Genomic DNA, 12189 nt, shown 5'->3' on the forward strand with positions numbered 1-12189 from the left:
CTTTTAGCATTGGTGGGAACCGGGGTTTTTTGAACTATTATGGCCAACCTACATATTGTAGGAACTGCTACCAGTATGGACATACAAGAGATTTTTGTGAGAAAACTGGGAGAATCTGCAGGAACTGTGGAAAAGAAGGACATTGGGCTGCAGATTGTGATATTCCCAAAAAATGCGATTTGTGTGGGGACATTGGACATCTCGCGCGGCAGTGTTCAAAGAAAAGCTATGCGCGTGCAGCCAAAATGGGTTTTGGTGCAGAGGAAGCAGATGATTTAGTGTTTAATGGTAGGATACAGAAGAGAATAGGGGAAATGCAAGGGGAGGGATTGGAAGCAGCCTTGGCTGAGCGGGAGAGGGAGGTACTGAGAAAAAAAAAGGAGGAGGATGTTTTTTTGGAGACCTTCGCGCAGAAGCCTGAAGTAGTGTTGCAGGAGGGGGAAAGGGCATTATTGCAGAAAGGGATAGGGGGAGAAGAAACAGAGACTGTGGTTGTGTCTGCCCCAAGTTGGGATGAAAGCATGGAAGCTCAAGACGCACAGGGGGGGGAGGGGAAGTCTTGTGAAGAACAGGAGGAGGGAATGGAGGTCACAGTAGGGGAAAAGAAGCCCCAAAAACGTAAAAGTAAACAGGAAGTAGGTAGCAGAGAAGCGAAGGAGGACCAAGGGGAGGAGAATAGAGAGGGGCCTAGGGAGAAAGTAGAGAGGGTAGTAAAGACAGAGAGGGGTCAGTTAGGGGAAGCACCAAGAAGGAGTGCTTTAGAGGAGAAAATGGGGGAGTTTCACCGCGCAGTAGGGGAGGTAGAGTTCTGGGTAGCGATTTTTAGGAAGCAACATGAAGGAAGTACAGATCAGCAAATTATAAAAAGATTAGATGAAGTAATGCACCAAAGGAAAAACATTACAAAAGAGGAATATGAGGAAATGAGAAAAGAGAATATACATTTGGTGGAGGTGAAAGAAGGCAGAGCAGTCCTCAAGGAAAGAGAGGAGGAAAGGGAGCTTTTTGGAGAACTGGAGGATATTAGTGAGGAGGAGGATAGTAGTGAGGAAGAGGAAGTAAAAGGTCTGGGAAGGTCCCATAAGGTGACCCTGGTAAGCCGGACAGAGGTGACAGTGGTGGAGGAGACCCCGGAAAGTATTATACAAGACGAAAGGGAGAAAAAGGAGAGTGAGTTTAAGGGATACCCGGGTGTTGTGGAAACACAAACTCAGGGAATAACACCTACAAGGGCGGGGAGTAGCGGCAGTGATTGGGGAGAGATCTCCTCATCCGAAAGTGAAAGAAGTGGAGAGCAAAAGAAGGTTAAGGGACACCTAAATGAAGAGGGAAAAACGGGGGAGACAACAAGTATGCCAAAACGGAAAGTGGGAGGGACAAGTAGGAGTGAAAGTGAAGGAGGAGCAGCCTCAATGGCAGAGAGATCAGAAAGTGAAGGAAGTGGGGGGCAAGAAAAGGATAAGGGACGCCCAAGTAAAAAGGAAGAAAGGGACTCTGTGTTCAAAGTAAGCTGGGATATGGAAAAAAAACAGGAATATTTAGACAAGAAATTAAAGGAGTTTGAGGAGAAAATAGGAGAGGCAAAAGTATGGTATAAGATGATACAGCAGGCAAACCCTCATGGGGGGATAGACCAAAAAATAAGTGACATAGAGAAGATGCTATCTAAGAAGGAAAAGATGGCGCCAAAGGATTTTGAGACAGAAAAGGAAAGATATAGGAAGATGTTAGAGAGACAAATAGCAAGTAATGAGAAAAGTAAAAGGCGGGTGTAAGTATGCAATGTATGTCTGATTGGTGGAAAAATTAAATTGAAAATGTTGATGAAGAATGTTAGCAAAGGGTTGCAATAGAGTTTTGTTGTAATGAATAATGTGGTTGGGCTTTGTAAAACGTATTATTTGTTGAAAAGTTTTCTTATCTGATGGGTATGTAAATCTTGTGTTTGTAAAGTGTGAAGGGTTTGGTAAAGTAACCAAGATAATTTTTGTAGTAGGAATTATGAAGGTATTTTCGGAAAGTGTCAAATTGTTTGCTGGTATAAAATGTATTATTTGTATTGAAGTTTGGAAAAAAAAACATTTAAATGTTGTTAAATTTATCTCTGTGTTAATAAACACAAATAAAACAAAAAAAAAAAATCTGTTCTTATCAGTTTAATATCTGATACGTCCCCTATCTGGGGACCATATATTAAATGGATTTTTAGAACAGGGAGATGGAAGAAGAGCTTGCTCTGTCCACTCCACGCATTGACCTGGTATTGCAGTACCTCCAGGACCGGTGCACTTCCCTTTGGGGATATTTGGCTTGTATCAAAAAATAGAAACAAATGACTGTCTGACAGAAAAAAAACAAACATGCATTTTTGGCTCTTTCTTTTGCAAAGAAAGAAGAAGATGAAATGACGACAAAATAAAGCCTCCTTCTTTTTGCTGTGTCTTGTTTGCTCTTTTGCGTGGCTTCTTACTTTCTTTTCTTTTCAGCTCCTCCTCGCATGGAGCAGGAGTGCCGCCTGCTGCCTAGCCTAATTCAGTCCGAACGAGCAGATGCCTAAGAAACTCCTGTTGAAGCTGTATCCAAATAGCCTGCATAGCAAACACTGCAGCAGCAAGCAGCAAATGCCTTGACTTGCTGGCTTCTTGTCACAATGGCTGGCTGGCTGGCTGGCTGGCTGAAATGACCTGAACTGAAAAGCCCAGCCACTGGCTGCTTGCTTGCTGCCTGAGTTTCATGGCAGCCCAGACGAGTCGGCTAGCAGAGAAAAAGTGGGCGGTTCCTATGCAAATAAGCAGACGAAGCCTGGTGCCGGAAAAAGAACTGGAAGCATGTGCCTTTTTGGCTGTTTGCTGGCCATGCGGGCCCCCCAGCAGTGTGTGCGGCTGCTTTTCTTTACTCCATAGAAAGTCTTTGGCTTTTGCATCCGTCGTCGTCGTCGCCGCCGCTGCTGCATAGACTCCCCGGAGCTGTGTCGGAAGGAGCGGAGGGACTGGAGGCATGCCTGCTGGGGGAGGAGGCGAGCGGGCAGCCAGCGGCTCCCTCTGCCCTTCTCCCTAAAGCGTAGCGCCCCCGGCCGTCGGGCGGCGCTCAGGCGGGGGCCCATTTCTGGTTATCGCTTCTCGGCCTTTTGGCTAAGATCAAGTGTAGTATCTGTTCTTATCAGTTTAATATCTGATACGTCCCCTATCTGGGGACCATATATTAAATGGATTTTTAGAACAGGGAGATGGAAGAAGAGCTTGCTCTGTCCACTCCACGCATTGACCTGGTATTGCAGTACCTCCAGGACCGGTGCACTTCCCTTTGGGGATATTTGGCTTGTATCAAAAAATAGAAACAAATGACTGTCTGACAGAAAAAAAACAAACATGCATTTTTGGCTCTTTCTTTTGCAAAGAAAGAAGAAGATGAAATGACGACAAAATAAAGCCTCCTTCTTTTTGCTGTGTCTTGTTTGCTCTTTTGCGTGGCTTCTTACTTTCTTTTCTTTTCAGCTCCTCCTCGCATGGAGCAGGAGTGCCGCCTGCTGCCTAGCCTAATTCAGTCCGAACGAGCAGATGCCTAAGAAACTCCTGTTGAAGCTGTATCCAAATAGCCTGCATAGCAAACACTGCAGCAGCAAGCAGCAAATGCCTTGACTTGCTGGCTTCTTGTCACAATGGCTGGCTGGCTGGCTGGCTGGCTGAAATGACCTGAACTGAAAAGCCCAGCCACTGGCTGCTTGCTTGCTGCCTGAGTTTCATGGCAGCCCAGACGAGTCGGCTAGCAGAGAAAAAGTGGGCGGTTCCTATGCAAATAAGCAGACGAAGCCTGGTGCCGGAAAAAGAACTGGAAGCATGTGCCTTTTTGGCTGTTTGCTGGCCATGCGGGCCCCCCAGCAGTGTGTGCGGCTGCTTTTCTTTACTCCATAGAAAGTCTTTGGCTTTTGCATCCGTCGTCGTCGTCGCCGCCGCTGCTGCATAGACTCCCCGGAGCTGTGTCGGAAGGAGCGGAGGGACTGGAGGCATGCCTGCTGGGGGAGGAGGCGAGCGGGCAGCCAGCGGCTCCCTCTGCCCTTCTCCCTAAAGCGTAGCGCCCCCGGCCGTCGGGCGGCGCTCAGGCGGGGGCCCATTTCTGGTTATCGCTTCTCGGCCTTTTGGCTAAGATCAAGTGTAGTATCTGTTCTTATCAGTTTAATATCTGATACGTCCCCTATCTGGGGACCATATATTAAATGGATTTTTAGAACAGGGAGATGGAAGAAGAGCTTGCTCTGTCCACTCCACGCATTGACCTGGTATTGCAGTACCTCCAGGACCGGTGCACTTCCCTTTGGGGATATTTGGCTTGTATCAAAAAATAGAAACAAATGACTGTCTGACAGAAAAAAAACAAACATGCATTTTTGGCTCTTTCTTTTGCAAAGAAAGAAGAAGATGAAATGACGACAAAATAAAGCCTCCTTCTTTTTGCTGTGTCTTGTTTGCTCTTTTGCGTGGCTTCTTACTTTCTTTTCTTTTCAGCTCCTCCTCGCATGGAGCAGGAGTGCCGCCTGCTGCCTAGCCTAATTCAGTCCGAACGAGCAGATGCCTAAGAAACTCCTGTTGAAGCTGTATCCAAATAGCCTGCATAGCAAACACTGCAGCAGCAAGCAGCAAATGCCTTGACTTGCTGGCTTCTTGTCACAATGGCTGGCTGGCTGGCTGGCTGGCTGAAATGACCTGAACTGAAAAGCCCAGCCACTGGCTGCTTGCTTGCTGCCTGAGTTTCATGGCAGCCCAGACGAGTCGGCTAGCAGAGAAAAAGTGGGCGGTTCCTATGCAAATAAGCAGACGAAGCCTGGTGCCGGAAAAAGAACTGGAAGCATGTGCCTTTTTGGCTGTTTGCTGGCCATGCGGGCCCCCCAGCAGTGTGTGCGGCTGCTTTTCTTTACTCCATAGAAAGTCTTTGGCTTTTGCATCCGTCGTCGTCGTCGCCGCCGCTGCTGCATAGACTCCCCGGAGCTGTGTCGGAAGGAGCGGAGGGACTGGAGGCATGCCTGCTGGGGGAGGAGGCGAGCGGGCAGCCAGCGGCTCCCTCTGCCCTTCTCCCTAAAGCGTAGCGCCCCCGGCCGTCGGGCGGCGCTCAGGCGGGGGCCCATTTCTGGTTATCGCTTCTCGGCCTTTTGGCTAAGATCAAGTGTAGTATCTGTTCTTATCAGTTTAATATCTGATACGTCCCCTATCTGGGGACCATATATTAAATGGATTTTTAGAACAGGGAGATGGAAGAAGAGCTTGCTCTGTCCACTCCACGCATTGACCTGGTATTGCAGTACCTCCAGGACCGGTGCACTTCCCTTTGGGGATATTTGGCTTGTATCAAAAAATAGAAACAAATGACTGTCTGACAGAAAAAAAACAAACATGCATTTTTGGCTCTTTCTTTTGCAAAGAAAGAAGAAGATGAAATGACGACAAAATAAAGCCTCCTTCTTTTTGCTGTGTCTTGTTTGCTCTTTTGCGTGGCTTCTTACTTTCTTTTCTTTTCAGCTCCTCCTCGCATGGAGCAGGAGTGCCGCCTGCTGCCTAGCCTAATTCAGTCCGAACGAGCAGATGCCTAAGAAACTCCTGTTGAAGCTGTATCCAAATAGCCTGCATAGCAAACACTGCAGCAGCAAGCAGCAAATGCCTTGACTTGCTGGCTTCTTGTCACAATGGCTGGCTGGCTGGCTGGCTGGCTGAAATGACCTGAACTGAAAAGCCCAGCCACTGGCTGCTTGCTTGCTGCCTGAGTTTCATGGCAGCCCAGACGAGTCGGCTAGCAGAGAAAAAGTGGGCGGTTCCTATGCAAATAAGCAGACGAAGCCTGGTGCCGGAAAAAGAACTGGAAGCATGTGCCTTTTTGGCTGTTTGCTGGCCATGCGGGCCCCCCAGCAGTGTGTGCGGCTGCTTTTCTTTACTCCATAGAAAGTCTTTGGCTTTTGCATCCGTCGTCGTCGTCGCCGCCGCTGCTGCATAGACTCCCCGGAGCTGTGTCGGAAGGAGCGGAGGGACTGGAGGCATGCCTGCTGGGGGAGGAGGCGAGCGGGCAGCCAGCGGCTCCCTCTGCCCTTCTCCCTAAAGCGTAGCGCCCCCGGCCGTCGGGCGGCGCTCAGGCGGGGGCCCATTTCTGGTTATCGCTTCTCGGCCTTTTGGCTAAGATCAAGTGTAGTATCTGTTCTTATCAGTTTAATATCTGATACGTCCCCTATCTGGGGACCATATATTAAATGGATTTTTAGAACAGGGAGATGGAAGAAGAGCTTGCTCTGTCCACTCCACGCATTGACCTGGTATTGCAGTACCTCCAGGACCGGTGCACTTCCCTTTGGGGATATTTGGCTTGTATCAAAAAATAGAAACAAATGACTGTCTGACAGAAAAAAAACAAACATGCATTTTTGGCTCTTTCTTTTGCAAAGAAAGAAGAAGATGAAATGACGACAAAATAAAGCCTCCTTCTTTTTGCTGTGTCTTGTTTGCTCTTTTGCGTGGCTTCTTACTTTCTTTTCTTTTCAGCTCCTCCTCGCATGGAGCAGGAGTGCCGCCTGCTGCCTAGCCTAATTCAGTCCGAACGAGCAGATGCCTAAGAAACTCCTGTTGAAGCTGTATCCAAATAGCCTGCATAGCAAACACTGCAGCAGCAAGCAGCAAATGCCTTGACTTGCTGGCTTCTTGTCACAATGGCTGGCTGGCTGGCTGGCTGGCTGAAATGACCTGAACTGAAAAGCCCAGCCACTGGCTGCTTGCTTGCTGCCTGAGTTTCATGGCAGCCCAGACGAGTCGGCTAGCAGAGAAAAAGTGGGCGGTTCCTATGCAAATAAGCAGACGAAGCCTGGTGCCGGAAAAAGAACTGGAAGCATGTGCCTTTTTGGCTGTTTGCTGGCCATGCGGGCCCCCCAGCAGTGTGTGCGGCTGCTTTTCTTTACTCCATAGAAAGTCTTTGGCTTTTGCATCCGTCGTCGTCGTCGCCGCCGCTGCTGCATAGACTCCCCGGAGCTGTGTCGGAAGGAGCGGAGGGACTGGAGGCATGCCTGCTGGGGGAGGAGGCGAGCGGGCAGCCAGCGGCTCCCTCTGCCCTTCTCCCTAAAGCGTAGCGCCCCCGGCCGTCGGGCGGCGCTCAGGCGGGGGCCCATTTCTGGTTATCGCTTCTCGGCCTTTTGGCTAAGATCAAGTGTAGTATCTGTTCTTATCAGTTTAATATCTGATACGTCCCCTATCTGGGGACCATATATTAAATGGATTTTTAGAACAGGGAGATGGAAGAAGAGCTTGCTCTGTCCACTCCACGCATTGACCTGGTATTGCAGTACCTCCAGGACCGGTGCACTTCCCTTTGGGGATATTTGGCTTGTATCAAAAAATAGAAACAAATGACTGTCTGACAGAAAAAAAACAAACATGCATTTTTGGCTCTTTCTTTTGCAAAGAAAGAAGAAGATGAAATGACGACAAAATAAAGCCTCCTTCTTTTTGCTGTGTCTTGTTTGCTCTTTTGCGTGGCTTCTTACTTTCTTTTCTTTTCAGCTCCTCCTCGCATGGAGCAGGAGTGCCGCCTGCTGCCTAGCCTAATTCAGTCCGAACGAGCAGATGCCTAAGAAACTCCTGTTGAAGCTGTATCCAAATAGCCTGCATAGCAAACACTGCAGCAGCAAGCAGCAAATGCCTTGACTTGCTGGCTTCTTGTCACAATGGCTGGCTGGCTGGCTGGCTGGCTGAAATGACCTGAACTGAAAAGCCCAGCCACTGGCTGCTTGCTTGCTGCCTGAGTTTCATGGCAGCCCAGACGAGTCGGCTAGCAGAGAAAAAGTGGGCGGTTCCTATGCAAATAAGCAGACGAAGCCTGGTGCCGGAAAAAGAACTGGAAGCATGTGCCTTTTTGGCTGTTTGCTGGCCATGCGGGCCCCCCAGCAGTGTGTGCGGCTGCTTTTCTTTACTCCATAGAAAGTCTTTGGCTTTTGCATCCGTCGTCGTCGTCGCCGCCGCTGCTGCATAGACTCCCCGGAGCTGTGTCGGAAGGAGCGGAGGGACTGGAGGCATGCCTGCTGGGGGAGGAGGCGAGCGGGCAGCCAGCGGCTCCCTCTGCCCTTCTCCCTAAAGCGTAGCGCCCCCGGCCGTCGGGCGGCGCTCAGGCGGGGGCCCATTTCTGGTTATCGCTTCTCGGCCTTTTGGCTAAGATCAAGTGTAGTATCTGTTCTTATCAGTTTAATATCTGATACGTCCCCTATCTGGGGACCATATATTAAATGGATTTTTAGAACAGGGAGATGGAAGAAGAGCTTGCTCTGTCCACTCCACGCATTGACCTGGTATTGCAGTACCTCCAGGACCGGTGCACTTCCCTTTGGGGATATTTGGCTTGTATCAAAAAATAGAAACAAATGACTGTCTGACAGAAAAAAAACAAACATGCATTTTTGGCTCTTTCTTTTGCAAAGAAAGAAGAAGATGAAATGACGACAAAATAAAGCCTCCTTCTTTTTGCTGTGTCTTGTTTGCTCTTTTGCGTGGCTTCTTACTTTCTTTTCTTTTCAGCTCCTCCTCGCATGGAGCAGGAGTGCCGCCTGCTGCCTAGCCTAATTCAGTCCGAACGAGCAGATGCCTAAGAAACTCCTGTTGAAGCTGTATCCAAATAGCCTGCATAGCAAACACTGCAGCAGCAAGCAGCAAATGCCTTGACTTGCTGGCTTCTTGTCACAATGGCTGGCTGGCTGGCTGGCTGGCTGAAATGACCTGAACTGAAAAGCCCAGCCACTGGCTGCTTGCTTGCTGCCTGAGTTTCATGGCAGCCCAGACGAGTCGGCTAGCAGAGAAAAAGTGGGCGGTTCCTATGCAAATAAGCAGACGAAGCCTGGTGCCGGAAAAAGAACTGGAAGCATGTGCCTTTTTGGCTGTTTGCTGGCCATGCGGGCCCCCCAGCAGTGTGTGCGGCTGCTTTTCTTTACTCCATAGAAAGTCTTTGGCTTTTGCATCCGTCGTCGTCGTCGCCGCCGCTGCTGCATAGACTCCCCGGAGCTGTGTCGGAAGGAGCGGAGGGACTGGAGGCATGCCTGCTGGGGGAGGAGGCGAGCGGGCAGCCAGCGGCTCCCTCTGCCCTTCTCCCTAAAGCGTAGCGCCCCCGGCCGTCGGGCGGCGCTCAGGCGGGGGCCCATTTCTGGTTATCGCTTCTCGGCCTTTTGGCTAAGACCAAGTGTCTGAAACCAGAAGGCCAGCAGAGACTGTGGTCCCTTTGCCTTCCAGCATCGACCCCTTTGGGGCCTTAAGCTGGCATGCTGCCATAAGGGGACTGCGCCATCTCTTGCTATCCTAGAAGGCGACAATGGCGAATGCGTACGCTGAGGTACGCCAGAGAAACACCGTCCGTATCCAGGTCGAGGCTGATCATCGTTTGAGAGTGACACTGAAGTTCGTGATGGAACAGATTTTGAAAAGTGCGTTGAAGGTCGACTACAACCAGCTGTTTTGCGTCCAGGATTTCCCCAAACAGGGGTACTACGACATTACTTTCAACCATCCCGAGGACGCTATGAACACCTATGAGAGGAGTAAAGCTCTAAAAGAAGATGTGCGGTTCCTGGGCGTTAAGATCCAACCATCTTTCATGTTGGAAGAGAGACCTATTTCTGTGCACATGTTCAATCCCTTTTTTCCTACTGCGGACATTAGGACGTTTCTGTACAAATACTGCAGCACAGTACGGGGAGGATACGACCAAAAGAATGCCTATGGGGTGTTCAACGGCAAGCGGAAATTCTGGGTCTGCTTCAAGCCAGATGACGGCTATGTTGGAGGGGTAAAGCTGCCGCCCCCGAGTTTCTCCATAGGAAATGATCGGGGTTTCCTGTGGTACCCGGGGCAACCCCAGTTTTGCAGAAAATGTCACGTGTATGGACACACTAGTGAAAATTGCACGAACCAAGAGTTCTATTGCAAAAAGTGCAAGAGAGAGGGCCACTCAACAGAGAACTGTCAGATGGAGCGCACCTGCGATTTGTGTGGGGAGGCAGAACACATGGCAAGGCAGTGCCCGCGTCGAACCTATGCCAATGCAGCAAAACCAGAAGCAACAAGAGACATGGGTCCTGTAGTCGCATTAGAGGAAGTGTTCCCGACAGAGATCTCCCCGGCGGCATCTCCAGAGGCAGAGGAGAATGCAGGAGGCCTGGAGGAGATAGGAACCGATCTGGAAAGCGAGTCAGAGCTTGATCCTGGAAGACAGGCTGCAGAGAGGGAGGAAGCCCTCGTGAGGCAGGCGGCTGAAGGAGAGCAGAGCAAGGAAGAGGAGATGGATGTTCAGCCCTCCCAAAAGACGAACAGGAAAAGACCTGCTGAAAAGGGAGTAAAGGCAATAGCAGAAACCGAGACCAAGGCAAGATGCGAGGGAATAGAGGAGATAGTCAGTGAAAGTGACGTAGTCTCCTCTCAGCAGATTGAGGAATTCTCATCTGATTCAGAAAGGTCTGGGTATCCTTCCCCAGGTTCGGCAGGTACTGTAAATGAAATAGGAACAGATCAATCCTTCCTAGAGGATGGAGCGGTATCCAACCTAAGTGATACAACTATGATGGATAGATCACGTGAGTTGAAGTCATGACGGTGAAAATATATCCTTTGCATTATTATGATTAATATAGTTTCCTTGAATGTACGAAGCGTGGGGGGAATTGCTCGCAGGGCTATGATCCTGGACTTCTTGAGACATTCTAAAGGGGACATTTTTTGTTTACAGGAGTGTGCCATAAACTCCCCTCCTGGAGATAAGGAGTGGGGTTGGGGACCAGCAGTGTGGTCTCCCGGGAGTTCCTGTAAGAACGATGGCGTGGGGATCTTATTTAAAAGCCCAAAAGCCAACATTAAGGATGTATTAGCTATAGAGCCGGGGAGGCTGCTATTGGTAGTGGTGGAGGTGGGGGGGTGTGTGTTCCGGATTTTCAATGTATACATGCCTCCACATAGGAGCAAGCGCGGGGAGCTAATAGAGAAATTGAAGCTTTTTCTACCGGGAACAATGCCTACTGTGGTTATTGGGGATTTCAATTGCACGGTGGTGGGGGGTGATAGGGAGGGGGTGGGTGAGAGTGTAGGGGTGGATAGCACGGGGGTTTTGTTAAAAAATGTTGTTATAGATTTTAAGTTGTGTGACCAGGGCAAAAAGTTTTTGCGTAACGAAGAGCGTTTTACTTGGTTTAGTGACAAAGGGACGGCCAGGTCGCGTATTGATTATTTTTTTACACAGGGGCTAAAGGTGAACACGATGACCCAGAAAAGGGTTGCGTTCACGGATCATGTATGGATGGAGGGAAATATATGCTTAGGAAAGAGAGAAGTGCATGGGAGGAATGTATGGAAGTTGAATGTGAGCTTGCTTGAGGATGAACGGGTGCGAAAGAGGTATGAATGGTTGTATACAAGGTTGAGAATGCAGAAGGATGAATATGAGGACCTGACTGAATGGTGGGAGATGGTGAAAATGGAGTCTAAAGTTTTTTTCATTAAGAGAGGATGTGAGAGGAAAAGGAAGGAGAGAGAGGAGTATGAAAGGTGGCATTTGCGACTCAATTTTTTGTATAGATTGAGGAATTTTGGGGAGGAGATAGATTTAGAGATAGAAGAGGCTAGGAAGAAGATAAAAGGGATGCTTGAAAAGAAGGGGAAAGAAATAATCTTTCAAGCTAGGATAGAAAGGGCAGAGCAGGGGGAAAGGTGCACGCGCTTCTTTTTTAAGAAGGCGTATGGAAGGCAGGAACAAATGAGGGGTGTAAGAGACGCGAATGGGACGGAGGTGAGCGAAAGAAGAAGAATGTTGGAAACGATTGAAGAGTTTTATAGGGATTTGTATGAAGTGAAAGGAAGGGATGAGAGTTTTGAGGTGGATGTCTTGAATGCATTAGAGAGGGCTTTGGAGAAGGAAGATCAGGAGGTATTAGAACAAGAAATTAAACTAGGCGAATTGGAAGAGGCCCTGAAAAATGGGAAGAAAAATAAGACCCCTGGAAGTGACGGCTTGCCTTATGAGTTTTACCAGACTTTCTGGGGGATCCTGAGTAAGGACTTTCTGGAGGTGTGTGTTGCTTGTCTTGGGAAAGCAGAACTTCCCAAATCAATGAGAGAGGGTATAGTGACGTTAATCTTTAAAAAGGGAGACAGATCGGCACTTTCAAACTGGCGGCCGATCACGTTACTTAACTCA

The 12189-nt window shown here is 49.1% G+C and overlaps 7 non-coding genes across 7 annotated transcripts; all 7 read left to right on the top strand.

Moving 5' to 3' along the window:
* Positions 1-2100: 2100 nt before the first annotated feature.
* On the top strand, positions 2101-2294 carry LOC142500179 (U2 spliceosomal RNA). The gene has a single exon (XR_012802834.1). It is a non-coding gene; the product is annotated as a U2 spliceosomal RNA (small nuclear RNA).
* An 817-nt stretch (positions 2295-3111) lies between these two features.
* On the top strand, positions 3112-3302 carry LOC142500642 (U2 spliceosomal RNA). Its single transcript, XR_012803177.1, has one exon. It is a non-coding gene; the product is annotated as a U2 spliceosomal RNA (small nuclear RNA).
* Positions 3303-4119: 817 nt separating this feature from the next.
* Positions 4120-4310, top strand: LOC142500643 (U2 spliceosomal RNA). Its single transcript, XR_012803178.1, has one exon. It is a non-coding gene; the product is annotated as a U2 spliceosomal RNA (small nuclear RNA).
* Positions 4311-5127: 817 nt separating this feature from the next.
* On the top strand, positions 5128-5318 carry LOC142500644 (U2 spliceosomal RNA). Its single transcript, XR_012803179.1, has one exon. It is a non-coding gene; the product is annotated as a U2 spliceosomal RNA (small nuclear RNA).
* Positions 5319-6135: 817 nt separating this feature from the next.
* Positions 6136-6326, top strand: LOC142500645 (U2 spliceosomal RNA). The gene has a single exon (XR_012803180.1). It is a non-coding gene; the product is annotated as a U2 spliceosomal RNA (small nuclear RNA).
* An 817-nt stretch (positions 6327-7143) lies between these two features.
* On the top strand, positions 7144-7334 carry LOC142500646 (U2 spliceosomal RNA). Its single transcript, XR_012803181.1, has one exon. It is a non-coding gene; the product is annotated as a U2 spliceosomal RNA (small nuclear RNA).
* An 817-nt stretch (positions 7335-8151) lies between these two features.
* LOC142500647 (U2 spliceosomal RNA) lies at positions 8152-8342 on the top strand. Its single transcript, XR_012803182.1, has one exon. It is a non-coding gene; the product is annotated as a U2 spliceosomal RNA (small nuclear RNA).
* The last annotated feature ends 3847 nt before the right edge of the window (positions 8343-12189 follow it).

Source organism: Ascaphus truei, chromosome 7 (genome assembly GCF_040206685.1).
Source record: "Ascaphus truei isolate aAscTru1 chromosome 7, aAscTru1.hap1, whole genome shotgun sequence".
Classification (NCBI taxonomy): domain Eukaryota; kingdom Metazoa; phylum Chordata; class Amphibia; order Anura; family Ascaphidae; genus Ascaphus; species Ascaphus truei.